The following is a 15495-nucleotide window of genomic DNA, read 5'->3' as shown; positions in this document are numbered from 1 at the left end:
AGTGAGAGAAAGTTGATATATATGTTTTGAATATTAACCCCCAAATCACGCTAATTGATCTCAGAAAATATACTCTTTCCAAATCTGAAAATTAAGTGAGAGAAAGTGATATATAGATTTGGTTTCCAAATCTGAAAGGATGAGAGAGAAAATCTATTTTGGAAAATATCCGTTTTCCAAATCTGTTTCGAAAAATCTTTTTTGGAAAATATCCTTGATCCGTTACTTCCTATTAAATCTTTGGGGAATTTGGCCAAAACTCCCTAAGAAATTATGTTTTTGGTTAAAAAGGATTCATCAAAGTTTTTTAGGCTTCACCTCCCTGATGGCAATTATGTAATTTTCAATTTCAGTAAAAAGACCAACCTAACCCTAGTCTAAGAAAATACCTTGCAAACACCTTCCACTGCCTTGCAAACACTTTGCACTGCCTTGCAAAGCCTTGCAAACACTTTGCAGAGCCTTGCAAACACCTTGCATGGTTTTCGCAAACACCTTGGATAGCCTTGCAAACAAATTGCAGAGCCTTGCGAACACCTTAAGAGCCTTGCAAAAACTTTGCAACACCTTGCATGACTTTTGCAAATACCTTGCACAACCTTGCGAACACCTTGCAGAGCCTTGCAAAGCTTTGCAAATACCTTGCAGAGCCTTGCAAACACCTTGCAGAGCCTTGCAAACACCTTGCAATGCCATGCAAATGGTTTTCAAATTAGTTTTTGAATTGATTTAACATGTAATTTGTTACAAAGTATTATATTTTGTCTGATAGAATGTTGTATCGAAAAACTAGCTAAAACCTCTACAAAGTCATAATAGTCATTTTATAAGCTCTAGCACCATCATTTTACTTTTCTTCGAAAAACTTCCAAAGCTTTCATGAAATTCTCAATTTGAACACAAATACCAATCATGATTGTCCAAGAAAAAAATATTTCTCACAGGCATTTCACTAACAACTTTATAGGTATTTCAACCAACCTACGTCTTGTATAACCAACTAACGTTGCATTCCAAGCAACAACATCTCTTTCAAGCATTTTATCAAACACATTGCTTGCATCAACTATAGTTTCACAACTTCCATATAAATCCAACAAATAAGTTTGAACATAAACATCAAAACTAACAAATTGTCATCCATCATTCATAACTCAATGTTAAAGCAATGAAGAAGTTGGATTATACCTTGAAACACTATCAAATTCTCCTTCCATTGAAAGTATATAAAACTTTCTCTCTCTAGAATTTAGAACCAAAAACTAAATCAAACCCCTTAAAAGCCTATTCAAACAACAAGCAAATAGATTAAATCACCAAAACCTAAAAACATCAACCTATCTTATAGCCAAAATCGATTCAAACCCCAGAAATTTTAATCGGCGTCGACAATCCAACTTGGTTCGTTCATGGGAAAACTCAAGTTCCTGATTTATTAGTTAGAAAATTACTAGGTATTTCTAATTGAATGAAGGGTATTTTTGACTCTTAAAAAGTTGGTGCCTTTAAAAATGTCCTTCAAGCTTATTTTTATAACTTACTTGGGGCCTAGCTAGTTAAAAAGATGGGTTGTCTTTTTAACAAAAAAATACAAGAAATTGGGCCTCCGGCCCAATTTCCTGTAAATCTTTTCAGTTTGTAACCTAAATATCTTCCCCAAATCACGCCTCCTGGTTTGGGAAACTTTCCGGATTCATTCAGAAATTTAAAAACCCCGGATTTTTTAGACGAGGGACATGGAGGGTATTTATCAATAAAGTATGAGTTATTTATGGCCTTATTGTAAAAGGACTAAATGTCCATATTTTGGGAAGATTGGTCTATATACCTATTATGAAAATGATTTTGGTCTATATATCCATGGACTCAAAAAAAAAAAAAAAAAAGAAAAGTGAGAGTGATGACGTATGATGGATGGACGACACACGTCAATTCCGAAGTGGCCCATAGTCAGTTAAACAAGGTGTCAGTCACAATCAAAGTCATACTGAGTCAGATTGAAGACACCTGTCAAATCTGACGTGGGTCCATCAGCCAAGTGAAATAGACATGAAAATCATGTCTACTCAGCCAACTGTTATTAGGGTTTCTCTTTTTTCCTCGTGACATGGCCACCAACAACCGGTAGACCATCATCTTTACATAATTAAGACGCAAGAAACTATACACAGAGTACTTAACCACTGTTACAAGAAATTGAGGGGCGTTAACAAGAATACTTTGTCATATTTTAAGCAGCTACATAATACATTATTTGGAAGCACTATCTAATTCACTTTTACTATCATAATGGTTAGGGCTGTGAAAATGCCCCCGGACATGAAGTCATACCAGTCGAGGTAAAAAAAAATATATTATATGATTTTTCGTAGGTGTTCTAATATATTCGTGTGTATGTGACAGAAAGTTTTTTTTTTTTTTTTTATGTTAGCTCCAAAAGTCGTTATAATTACACAATATAAATACATATTGAATAAATCAAATAACTTTATAATCAAAAACCTTTTGGGTCTATGTTTAGTTTCTATAAGTGTTTCTTTACACAAAATAAATCATACAACTATACAAGTATTACTCTTAGCTAGACCTATGTCTAGTTACCGACTATAATAACCAAAACTATATGAGTAAAACTAAATTTGTTTATTTGGATAAATAATCTTGATAAAAGCGTCCTTCACTTGTCCAACAATGCAATGAGTTGAAGTTTGAAAAGATGTGATTTTGTATTTGGTGGTCATTTGACAAATCTAAGAATGATTTTGTCACTCAACCTCCTAACAAAGAAATTGATTAATAAGAAAAAAATCGTTTCCCATTTGCCCCATTGGCGATCAACTCGACTATTATGCTATCATATTTTGCCTCATATTTTTTGGACCAAGGAATTCTTTTAGAAACCCATGACTCTTAATATTCAGACAGTTATATTTTGTTGAGAAACAATTTCTTCTTTAAATATGTACGAGGGAGTAGAATACAAGTGTAGAATGTTGAGTCAAGATGCCCTCAAAGTTAGGGCAGCTATAGTATATATAGAGGAGAATGCCAAAGGCAATTACAAGAGTGTCCTTGGACAATAAGAGAAAATACAAATGTAAACACTAACACACATTAACACTTAACATCCCCCCTCAAGCCGAGCATGGTGAACCAGTGAGAGCTTGTACTTTAACTCATTGAATCTTGATGTTGAAAGCCCTTTAGTGAATATATCAGCTACTTGATCACTGCCAGGAAGAAACTTGACTTGTAATTTACTTGCAGCTACTTGTTCTCTTACAAAGTGAAAGTCAATGGAGGCATGCCTTGTCTTGGAGTGAAGTATAGGATTGATGGCAAGATAGGTTGCACTGATATTGTCACAATGAACAATGGGAGTTGCTGACAGAGGAATGCCCAATTCTTGTAACAAGTTCTTTAACCAAATCACATCAGCACTTGTGTGAGCAACAGCCCTGTATTCAGCCTCAGCTGAAGATCTAGCCACAGTTGGCTGAGTTTTAGAAGACCATAAGATTAAGTTAGGACCAAGGAACACACATGAACCTGATGTTGATCTTTTGTCATCTGGTGATCCAGCCCAATCAGCATCAGAAAAACCTAAGATTGGTAAGGAGAGAGCTTTCCTAATACAAATTCCTTCAGTGATGGAGCCTTTGAGGTATCTTAGGATTCTTTTAGCAGCTATGAGATGAATTGAAGAGGGTGAATTCATGAATTTTGAGACTTGGTTCACAGCATAGCAAATATCAGGACGTGTCATGGTTAAATATTGCAAGGCACCTACTAGACTTCGAAAAATATGTGAATCAGACAAGGGAATCCCATCATCCTTTGATAATTTCTTGCCTGAGAGAACTGGAGTGGGAACTGGCTTTGAGGTTGACATTCCAAATTTGTGTAAAAGATCTTTAATGTATTTTTGTTGGGTTAATACTATTGAATTTGAATCTCGAGTGGCTTCCATGCCAAGAAAGTAGCTAAGATTTCCCATATCAGACATGTCAAATTTGAGTTTCAAATTATGAATCAACCTTTGTAATTCAGAGGTAGAGGAGCCAGTGACTAAAATGTCATCAACATATAACAATAGGATAGTTAAACCTAAAGAGGAGCTGTGATAGAACATGGAGGGATCCGAAATAGATTGTTTAAATCCTAAGGCAAGGAGAAAGGAGCTGAACTTAGAATGCCAGGCTCTTGGAGCCTGCTTTAGGCCATACAAAGCCTTATTTAATTTACAGACATGATTAGGGAACTTAGGATCAATGAATCCTTTGGGTTGAGACATAAACACTGTCTCAGATAGGTCACCATTCAAAAAAGCATTCTTAACATCTAGTTGACGAATTTTCCAGTTACCAGATATAGCAAGTGATAGGACAGCTCGAATTGTTGCTGGACGCACCACAGGACTGAATGTCTCGCCATAGTCGATTCCTTGTTGTTGTGAGTAGCCTCTTGCAACTAATCGTGCTTTGTACCTCTCAATTTGACCATCAGCTCGTTGTTTAATTCGAAAAATCCATTTACAATCAACCACATTCATTGATGAATCTTTAGGGACAAGAGTCCAAGTTTGATTTTTGTGGAGAGCATTAATTTCTGCTTCCATTGCCTTTAGCCAATGTTCATATTTCGAAGCTTGATGAAATGAAGTTGGTTCAACAAGCTTCGAATTTATGGCATTAGTAGAGATAGAAGAAGAGTCACAGGAGAGGAAAATTTTAGGTTTGCGAGTACCATCTTTGCTTCTTGTGATCATTGGATGAGTGGAAATGGATGAGGACGAGAGTTGTGGTAGAGAAGAGGGATTAGGGTTTATGCTCTGTTCTGAAATTGATGACTGTTGTACTGGTTGGTTTGATGAAGAAGGGGGTGGGAGACAAGACACGTTAGTGGATGTAGGGTGGACAGATGGAGGGACCACAGTAGGAGAAAGAGGGTCCAGGTGTGCAGCAGGAGAATTAGAGTTTATGTCGGGTATAAAAGAGGATTCATGTACGGGTGAGTGAGGATTACACTTGTTAGAGACCGTTGGCTGAATCGGTGGGTGAGGTGCACTTATGTTAGGGTGACGTGAAGGAACTGCTGGACTTCTGGTGCTCATTTGAAATGGGACAAGTGGAGTGGGAGTGACAACTAAGCTTGGTTCGCTGACTGGGACTGTCCATTTTAGGGAGAGAATAGAAGAATTAGGGTTTTGAATTTGGGAATTTTGAGAAGAAGAGGAACAAGAAAAGGGGAATATCAATTCATCAAAAATTACAGTTCGAGAGATGTAAATCCGAGATGAATTCATGTCTAAACACCGATAGCCTTTGTGATTGATACTATATCCAAGAAAGATACAAGGTTTTGATTTGAAATCAAGCTTCGATGATCGATAGGGAGTAAGTAATGGGAAACAGAGACACCCAAAAGTGCGAAGGAAATTGTAATTTGGGGTTTTGTGGTACAGCTTTTCAAATGGTGAGATTCCTTTATGAACAGAGGAAGGAAGTCGATTAATTGTGAAGATAGCAATCTGAAAAGCATCAGGCCAAAATTTTAGTGGTGCAGAGGATTGATGAAGGAGACAGAGTGCAGTTTCTACTAAGTGGCGAATTTTACGCTCAGCCACGCCGTTCTGTTGAGGGGTATGGGGACAGGTTATGCGATGGTGAATTCCATTTTGGGTAAGAAATTCAGAGAATTCAGTACTTATGTACTCACCACCGCCATCTGTTTGAAGAAATTTTATTGGGTTTGAGAATTGATTTTCAACCATTAGTTTGAAAATTTTGAAATGATTAAAGACTTCAGACTTGTTTTTGAGAAAGTAAATCCATGAAAATCGGGTGTAATCATCAACAAACAAAAGCACAAATCGATATCCTAAATTGGATAATTCAGGGGAAGGACCCCATAGATCAGAATGGATTAATTCATTAGGATTCTTTGATTGATGATTAACAGAATGAAAAGGGAATTGATGATGTTTACCCAAAACACAACTAATACATTTAAACTTTGTCATTACATCATTAGATAATGGTAATAACTTTTTGTTAACTAGAACTTTGAAATTAGAACTGTTGACATGAGCTAGGCGACGATGCCAGACTTCTGAAGAAGTTCGAGAACCAGGAGGCAGAGACTGAGCAAAAAGGCTGAGAGGAGTGGAGCTGATTGGAGAAGATGATAATCGAAATAAGCCATCAGACATCGTTCCTACGAGAAGTGTCTTCCCTGTGGGAAGATCCTGAACCATAAAACCATTTCGATAAAAGATAGCAATGCAGTTAAGATCATGAAGAAGTCGAGAAAGAGAGATTAAATTTTTCTTGAAAGAGGGAACAACTAATGTATTTTTGAGAATGATATTAGAGAAAGGAAGAAGAAAATTACCAACTCCTGAAACAGATGCAGTATTGCCATTACCAACCATGACACTTTCAGCAACAGGAGCATCTGAACGAGAAATGAGAGAGGCTGTATCAGAAGCAATGTGAGATGTTGCACCAGAGTCCATATACCAACTGGGATCAGCAGCAATTGAATCAATGCCTAGAGCAGCAAATGACTGAGTTAGGTCAGAGTTCCTAGTAAGAGAGTAGCATTGACGAGCAGAGTGCCCATATTTTCCACAATATTGACAGATGATTGGTTGTCGAGATGGAGGTGGTCCAAGAACAGATTGTCTTTGATAACCACCTCTATTGGAATTTCGACCACGACCACCACCTCTGTAGTAGGATCTACCTCTTGAACCTCTATTAAAGTTTTGATTTGGGTTATAAGAACGAGTGAAGGTGTTTGATGGAGGTGAGGTAGGAGGTGGTGTTTGAGTAAGAAGAGCAGTGGGAGTGGAAGAGGAAGTTGAAATAAATTGAAGCCTGAACTCATGAGTGAGGAGAAGTGAATGAAGTTCAGAAGAGGTAGGAGGAAGGGTTCTGGTGGTTATGGAGGTAACAAAACTCTCATATTCAGGACCAAGACCAGCAAGAATAATGAGGACCAGTTCATCATCTGCAACTGGATGTCCAATAGCAGCCAAGGAATCAGATAGTGTTTTGAGTCTAAGAAGATACTCAGAGACAGAGAGTGTGCCTTTCTTGGAGGTTTGAAGCTGTAGTTTTAAATTCATTAGTCTAGCTGAGTTAAGAGAAGAAAAGGTTCTTTCAAGAGATTCCCATACAGCTCTTGATGAAGTTAGGCCAAGAACTTGAGCTAGAATAGGCTCAGTTAAGGTGGCATTAAGCCATGATAGCAACATTTGATCCACCCTGTACCAATAAACATAATCTGGATTTGGGATTGAAGAAGAAGGGTCAGTAGATGAGGAAGGAAGAGTTGGAGATGGTGGAGGAAGAGAACCATCAACAAACTTAAAGAGATCTTGTGAGTGAAGAATGGGTAAAAGTTGGCTTTTCCAAAGAAGGTAGTTAGAGTTATCAAGTCGAATGGATATGAGGTTAGCAATGTTTGTGAGAGTAGGGAGGGTAGAAATGGAGGTATTGGGAGTAGGAGGAGAAGAGAAAATGGTGGCCTCTGTGGGTTGTTGTTGGACTGGAGTCTCCATGATAACAGAGAAGAAGAAGAATGGCACTGAAAGCAAGAAGAAGAAGAAGAAGAAGGATGGCACTAAAAAAAACTTTAAAGTTTTGTGGCTCTTGATACCATGTAGAATGTTGAGTCAAGATGCCCTCAAAGTTAGGGCAGCTATAGTATATATAGAGGAGAATGCCAAAGGCAATTACAAGAGTGTCCTTGGACAATAAGAGAAAATACAAATGTAAACACTAACACACATTAACACTTAACAACAAGAAGCACCTGCACCGAATCCTTTCACATGAAAAGTATGGATCACGCAAGAGTATAATCTCGTATTGTTAGAATACTTCATATTCAAAGTTGAAGATAGGAGTTCTTGGAAAACAAAAGTCATGGGAGAAGGGGGGATGAAGGAAGGAGATAGCAAGATGGACAACCAAGCTAGCATGATATCATCCCATCTCTTTGACATGACAAATGGTTGTCATGTTTAACACTCCTTCAAGCTCTACAGTAGATTAAGGACAAAAGCCAAGTTTTTAGCAAAAATCAACTCTATCTAATCTAAGACATTATTTGTATAGGCATTATTAATAATCTAAAATGTTAATTTTGAATTTGGCATCAAAATTGAAATTAAAAAAAAAAAAGACGAGTTCAATGCAGGTCCACATATTATAGGCTTCAAACTCTGAAAGATCAAAAGCAAACGAAGAAAAATGTGGGAATAGTGTTCTCATATTAAAGAAAATTTCTTTTCTAAAAATATAACACTTCGGGTTTCTTCACGTAATACCAGTTGGCTTCAAGTTAGATGAACACAACCTTAAACGTGATGCTATTAATGATTGGGTTTGTTCAATGTTAGCTACAATATGATACATATATGTTACAGTGAATTATACTAAAAAGAACACCACGTAAAAGGAAGCTAATTAAAATAGTTTCACCGAGACAAAGTGTACCTAATCTCACATTTAAGCATATATTTAGCACATTTGAGTTTATGGACAATTAGTTTTGAGTTAGATACCAACAAACTTAACAGAGAGTACCATTCCTTAAATTTACGAGTCTAATTATAGAACTGATCTATATATATGTTAACGTGATGTTTGTAATTTCCTTAAATTGATGAGTCTAATTACACAATTCTATCCAATTTCTTGCAGAGTTTTCCTTGGTACCCTAGATGCAAAAGTATTCAAACTTTAAGGATTACAAGTTAAATACATAATCCCTAGATTTAAATAGTGAAACTTCAAAGCCACTGAAGTTTCAGATTCTTAGAACTTAACCTGCATGTTGGCCCCTTAGCTCAAACTTGGGCCCATGTTCAGAAGAAGGTATTACTGGTAGATTACATAGTGATATTAGCCATACAAAGAAGATAAAGATCATATATAACAAAAGAAACGTGAGGGAACGTACTTAAAAGCTCTACCCACATGGTTTTAGTCTCGCAGCGAGTAGTCTTGTGACTTGGGTTTCTTGTCATTGTCATCTCAATGTCGAAAATAATAATTCTTGTCAAAGGTTTCTTCATTGTACAATAAGCCACTTTAATATAACTTGGAACTATGCTAATGACTAAGTATATGAAACATAAAGTACCTGAGCTGAGATGTCCGTATTTGACATGTAGATACGCTTGTGTTGTTTGATCGATCGTTGTTAGTCAGAAGACAATGAAGCACCAACCACGCTGACAAAAGGTACACAAAATCTGTTAGCAATCAAAAAACAAAACATATCAAATAATTTACGAGCTACCAGTCACATGGAAATTTGAGTTCTTCATACAATTACATCTACTTCGTCACATGAAAAATCCCACAAAAGATACTTTGTTGCTTAATGATACTTTAAGTTCAATTATAGCAAATCCTCACATCACAAACTCGCTAGACTTGTCACTAAGAGTTCTGAGTCCAAATAAGGTTTGTTTTACAAGTCAAGACACTAATTTATTCATGGGCTTCGACAACTAGAATTTTCATACGGGCACCTTTCTCAGTCTTCTTGTTTTCTTGGGAGGTGATGTTATCTAATATGCAAATTCGTCACTTTGAGTGCTCTCTCGGCACATTAATCAATATATCCCCTGTTTCTCAAAAAAAAAAGTTTGCTTTAAAGAAACTAGTTTACTAATCTGAAGCATTTTTGGTCCAAGAACAATGCGACCAACCTTAATATTACCTACAAATAAAAGAAACAGAAAAAAGTACTTGAGGGTGATATGCAAAACGCAGAACTTGGTCAATCGAGATTTTTAAAATCTAGATTTAGAGGTTCGAAGAAGCGCCAAAGTTAAATGATATATTACTATCACTACAATTTTTTTTGTAAGGAAATGCATTTGTCTGTGTATTTGGGTATTTCAAGCTTCAAGCAGCAGAAAACTTGGACCTCACTCAAATCGAGTGCCAAAAAGATTTGCGGAAGTCTGTCAGACAACGGACCAACCATCTCAGCCATCCAAGGACAAGCTGAGAACGATCATCTATGCTGAGAATATGATATAGATCACACCCCTACTATTAATCACGCTCTGATTGGACCGTCATGATTCATCGACCAAACTTAGGTTCATGTCTCCTCAGAAATCAAGGATACAGATGTACGATCCTATAGAACATATCCTGTTCAAGTAAGGTCGTGCCATCTATTGCAATTCGTCTGCTTAAAGGGCAAAGAGTCTCTTTCAATTTGAGTGATGTGAGTCTAATGTTGTTTAATATGTAAAAGGTTTTATTCCAAAAAACTAAAGGGTTATTTCCCAAATGGCCCCCAACTTTGTGACCAGCTTCCTGCCTGACCCCCTACTTTAACAAATATTCCCGTATGGCCCCCTTTTTCCGTTATCTTTAACTGTCCGTTACTCTCTCTCCTCCATCTCATTTTCTCTCTCTGCCAAGTCACCTATCACGCCACATCATCATTTTCTCCGACAGGGGTCGCTGGCCGGCCAAATTTTCGGCCAGCGACCTTCAAATTTTGTTTCCTCACACACTCTCTCTCTCTAAAACTCCGGCGAAGGGAACCCCTTCGCCGGAGCTAGATCTGTTCAACGAACAGACCTAGATCTGTTCACGAACAGTGAATTCATGAATGAGAGTTGAATGCAATTGGAATGTGAGATATCAGTGGTTTCAAGACGTTATTGAAGAAAAAGTGTTGAAGACCAAGAAAATCATATAGAAGACAATACTTCAGATATGATGGCAAAATCATTGCTTAAAGGCAAGCATGAGCTATATAGTAGTATTGTTGGCTTTGGAATAGCGGGTCATTTTCATAGGTCGGGAGGGGGAGTATCAGGGCCGTGTGGAGGGTGCGGGCAGGGCGCCTCGACTGGTGAACTTGGTTAGTATCCAAGCAACCGATGCGGGTTCGAGTCCCCAGGCCACCAAATGTGGTATTTTTTTCCAGATTTTGGTTAAGAAGAGTATTATCGTTAAATCGACTTTTTATTTTGCTCATTGCACTTTTTTTTAACTATTTTTTTTTATTTTAGGTGCATTTTTTTGTTTTTCTCAAGTGACTTCAAGAAATAGAAATCTAAAAGCTTTTAGTCAAATTCTGACACTAGATAATATATATATATATGTGAAAATCATTATACAAAAGATACCATGTCTGAAAAATTACTTTTAGATTCTAGACTATACGTTGTACTAAGATAGTATTTTCTCTCTATTATTTTAAGTCAGCTCTGCTTGTTAACAACTTTTGTTCGCCCCTGGTCATGTTCGATAAGTTGCAAACTGAATATTTAATATGATTATGCTTGAGATCCAAACATATCATGAAAGTTTAGAATTTCATTATGTTACATGTAGTTATAAGCTTATAATAAAAAATAAAATAAATTTTTTTTTGTTCGCAAGTGATAGTGGATTCTTAGATTAGATCATTCATAAAAATGATGTTGCAAAATAATTTTTTTCTTTATGACTAATTTTCTTCAAAATACGTTTGTAATTTATTGTACGAAAGGCCCAGAATCAAATTTCGCGTTGGGCCCCCAAATTCTCAGGCACGACCCTGGGGAGTATGTTGGGGTCCCTTCATATAATAAAAGGACTCCTCGTTGGAATAGGATTTTCCTTATTCCTTTTTTTTGGGCTGAAATAGAAGTTTCTATTTAAAGCCTAAAAAATGAATCCTATTTCTAGTTGAATACCTCCTTATTTCATTATAAATAGGGAATGAAAGGAAGAAAAATGATTCATACTTTCAAGTCAGAAAGTATCCTCCCAGTTGGGGGAGTTACTACAAAATCTTTTCAAATCAGATCCTCTCAGATTAGAGAGAGATAGAGATCAGAGAGATGAAAACAGAAAGAGGTCAGAGAAAGAGAGATTTCTGAAGTAGTTCTTTAAAGAGAGATTGAAAGAGAAGAATATTAGTTTGAAGAAAAGAAGATTATTAATCTTGTGAAGCAATTTAGTTTGTGGTTATCTTCTCCGGCCTTTGGTAATCTAGGATTTGTGCAAATCCTTAGGAATAAGAAATCTCTGTATCCCCTTTCTTGTTTGGTTTCTCCACCATAGGTTTGGTGAAGAATTGTGTAACCCATTATTTAATCATAATGGAAGATTTCTAGGCTAGGTCCTGTGGTTTTTACCTTTAATCTTGGAGGGGTTTGCCACGTTAAATAATCTTGGCGTCTCTACTTTTACTTTCACATCGTTTATCTTCATATTCCTAAACAAGTTAATTAGGTTATTTTTTCCTAACAAGTCAGAAATCTCTATTTCTCTATCTTCTCTTTGTTCTGAAAGTTGTGAAACATGAGAATCATAGTAATGATCTCATTGATCTAGATCCACATATCTCTTCTAAGGTTATGCATGATAATGCAGGTGAAGAACAAAATCATGAAGATGAACCTCATGAAGATGTTCCTATGGGTGATGATGTTAAGCAAGGAATGGAAGTTCAACTTGAACCACCAGCTGAATTGAGAAGATCGACTAGAGAGAAAGCATCATCTACCAAGTAGCCTCCACACGAGTATGTGATGGTCACTGATAGTGGAGAACCACAGTGTTAGGAAGAAGCCCTAGATGATGTACACAAGAAGAAGTGGTTGAAAGCTATGTAAGTTGAGATTGAATCCTTACATGACAACAACATTTTTAAGTTGATTGAAAAACCTAAGAACAACAAAATTCTTAAAAATAAGTGGGTGTTCAAAATTAAGACTGAAGAAAGAAATTCACAACCACGGTACATGGCACGCCTAGTGGTGAAAGGATATGATGTGAAAGGATAAACCAATTGTTCAAGATGTATGGAAACACTCTTGGATAACAATTCTTCCCTAAACAAATAGAGGATTAACCGACTATTCACCAAAACTATGGTGGATAAACTGAACAAAGAAATAGAAATCTCTTTAACTCCAATAGTTAAAGGGCCGAGACTTGTTATTACCTGGGCACTGATACTAGTGTTGGGAAAAATAACCTAACAAAACCTTCGTATTTCTTTTAATTTTGAATTGAATTTAAATCGATATCATGACAAACAAATTTTTTTAAATATGAGTTTACTAGGTATAGCATCTTATAATAGGTTATTTCCCAAATATCTCCTAACTTTGTGACCAACTTCCTGCCAAGTCCCTAACTTTATAAAAAATTCTCAGATTGGCTCCTTTTTCAATTACCGTTAGAACACCGTTAACCAGTCATCATTCCCTCTCTGGCACCTCATCATCTTCACCGGCGAAGGTCGCCGACCGACCAATTTTCCGGTCGGCGACCTTCAAACAAAAAAAAATTATTTTCTCTCTCCTCTATCTCTATTTTTTTTTCTCTCTCTCTCTAGAACAGATTTAGAGGGAGAGAGGAAAAAAAAATTTAGGGAGAGAGAGAGAGGAGAGAGAAAATAATTTTTTTTGTTGCCGCCCGGGAAATTGGCCGGCCGGCGACCTTTGCCGGTGAAGATGATGAGGTGGCGATAAATGAGGTGGCAAAGAGAGGTGATTAGATGTAGGAGAGAGAATGATGACTGGTTAACGGTGTTCTAATGGTAACTGAAAAAGGGACCATCTGAGAATTTTTCATAAAGTTAGGGGTTAGGCAGGAAGCTGGTCACAAAGTTAGGGCTATTTGGAAAAACCCTTATATAATCAACTGTCATGAAAAACCAATTGTGAAACCACATCTCAGCTCTATGATCATTTTTCATGATTTGAGCCAAGGGCGGAGCCAGGATCCTAACCTAGGCCTGGCTAGCCAAGGTAAAAAGAAAAGAAAAATGGGGAAAAAATTATGGGGCTAGGGGGATTCGAACTTGGGACCTAGGACGCACAAAACCAAAGCCATGACCAACTAAGCCAACACACTTTCTTTGAAAATTGGTGCCTTGGAATCGACATATTTAAGAACTAACCCTGGCTGTTTCTTTGACAAACAATACGTTCTAATATAGATATTTGGAAACTAACCTGATTGCAGCCAGGGTTAGTCTCCATGTAGCTCCGCCCATGATTTGAGCATGAGAAGTGAGGAACATAGGAAGTAATGCAAATATGGATGTTGCTCTCCAGCAAGCACTTAATTTACTTCACCAGTTTAAGAGTGTAATTTTACTAACAAACTAAGTATGTTCACGAGGTTTACCATCTTGGATCGTGGAAAGAGATTAGTGTTTTCAGACTTCTTACAACTTTTAAATTTGTATCTTTGGTTGTGTTTGTTTTTTTATGGAGGTGTGACTCTGAATTGGCTGAATCTGAATTACCTGAACTGAATTGGCTGAATCTGAAATGACTGAATTATTTTATAAATAAGATATTTGTTTTTTTAATCTGAATAATTAAGTCTGAATAAAAAATATGACATATATACCCTTATTACTCTTTATAATAAAAACCCTAATGTCTCTTTCTCCAACTCTACAAAACTAAAAATCCTAATGAAGTTATCTTCTCCTTCTCTTTCCCAACTCAATCTCTCTCCTGATGGCTGCCTGGTAGGAATTCTCTCTCTGTCTGTCTCTCTCTTCCCCTATCTCTCTCTCCCTCCCTCCCTCCATGTCTGAGATCAAAGATTAGAGAGCTCTCTCCTCTGTATCTACAATCAGATATCAGAGACCTATAACACTCGCCAAATCCAGCGACGGTTTCGAGCAAAATAACCTTGCCAGATCCGGCGAAGCCGCGAGGGTTCACAAACCTTTTGATGTTCTATCCCCTTCGGATCATACTATTATGAAGCTTGAATCACTTGACGACGGATGTACTAGGATCTAGAGTATTTTGCACTAATGGCAGTACAAGTTTGCCCTAATTTTTCTCCGGTGTAGTGTTTATCTCTCTAGAAAAGATAAAAAAAAGGTTAGGAGAAGGTGGTGGTTCTGGTCGTTGGTGGTGGTTCCTGTCAGTGGTGGTAGTTATGGCCGGTGACGGTGGTGGCGGCGGTGATGGACTCTGGTGGCCGGTTGTGTAAAAAAATGACAAAAGAAATGGAAAAACTGATTTTCTCAGGGGTATTCTAGTCATTTAAGTTTATTTTAGATGTTGGGCCCAATTTTAAACTTGTTTTAAAGTCTGAAATGGATGGCCTTTTATTCAGCCTATTCAGATGTTAAGCCAATTCAGTCAAATTTTCAGATTTTGTTAAAGAAAAAACAAACATCTGAAATCTGAAAAATAGAAAAACAAACAGCACCTTTGTCTATTAACTGTATAGCTATATAACTATATCACTACTACCACGCCTCACAAACAGACTCATCTTGTTGGGTATTCGGTTTATCGAGTACTAAACCGTACAATGTACATTAGAATCACAAAAATTAAACCGTACAAAGTAAAATGTACGTTATTAATAAGTCTTGTTGTTCATCTTATTTGGAAACATGAAAATGAATTCCGAAGCACATGAGGCATGAGCTATGAAGACCGTTGTCCTAAAGCACAAACGACCGACATAAAGA

The 15495-nt window shown here is 37.0% G+C and overlaps 1 non-coding gene across 1 annotated transcript; it reads right to left on the bottom strand.

The window, feature by feature from the left end:
- Nucleotides 1-9985: 9985 nt before the first annotated feature.
- LOC147569157 (small nucleolar RNA U3) lies at nucleotides 9986-10202 on the bottom strand. The gene has a single exon (XR_015231588.1). It is a non-coding gene; the product is annotated as a small nucleolar RNA U3 (small nucleolar RNA).
- Between the last annotated feature and the right edge of the window lie 5293 nt (nucleotides 10203-15495).

This window comes from Eschscholzia californica, unplaced genomic scaffold (genome assembly GCF_041429995.1).
Source record: "Eschscholzia californica isolate CP2 unplaced genomic scaffold, dmEscCali1.0.p SCAF_1, whole genome shotgun sequence".
NCBI lineage: Eukaryota > Viridiplantae > Streptophyta > Magnoliopsida > Ranunculales > Papaveraceae > Eschscholzia > Eschscholzia californica.
Note: the sequence above shows the minus strand (reverse complement) of the source record. Positions and strands in the feature narration are given on the sequence as shown.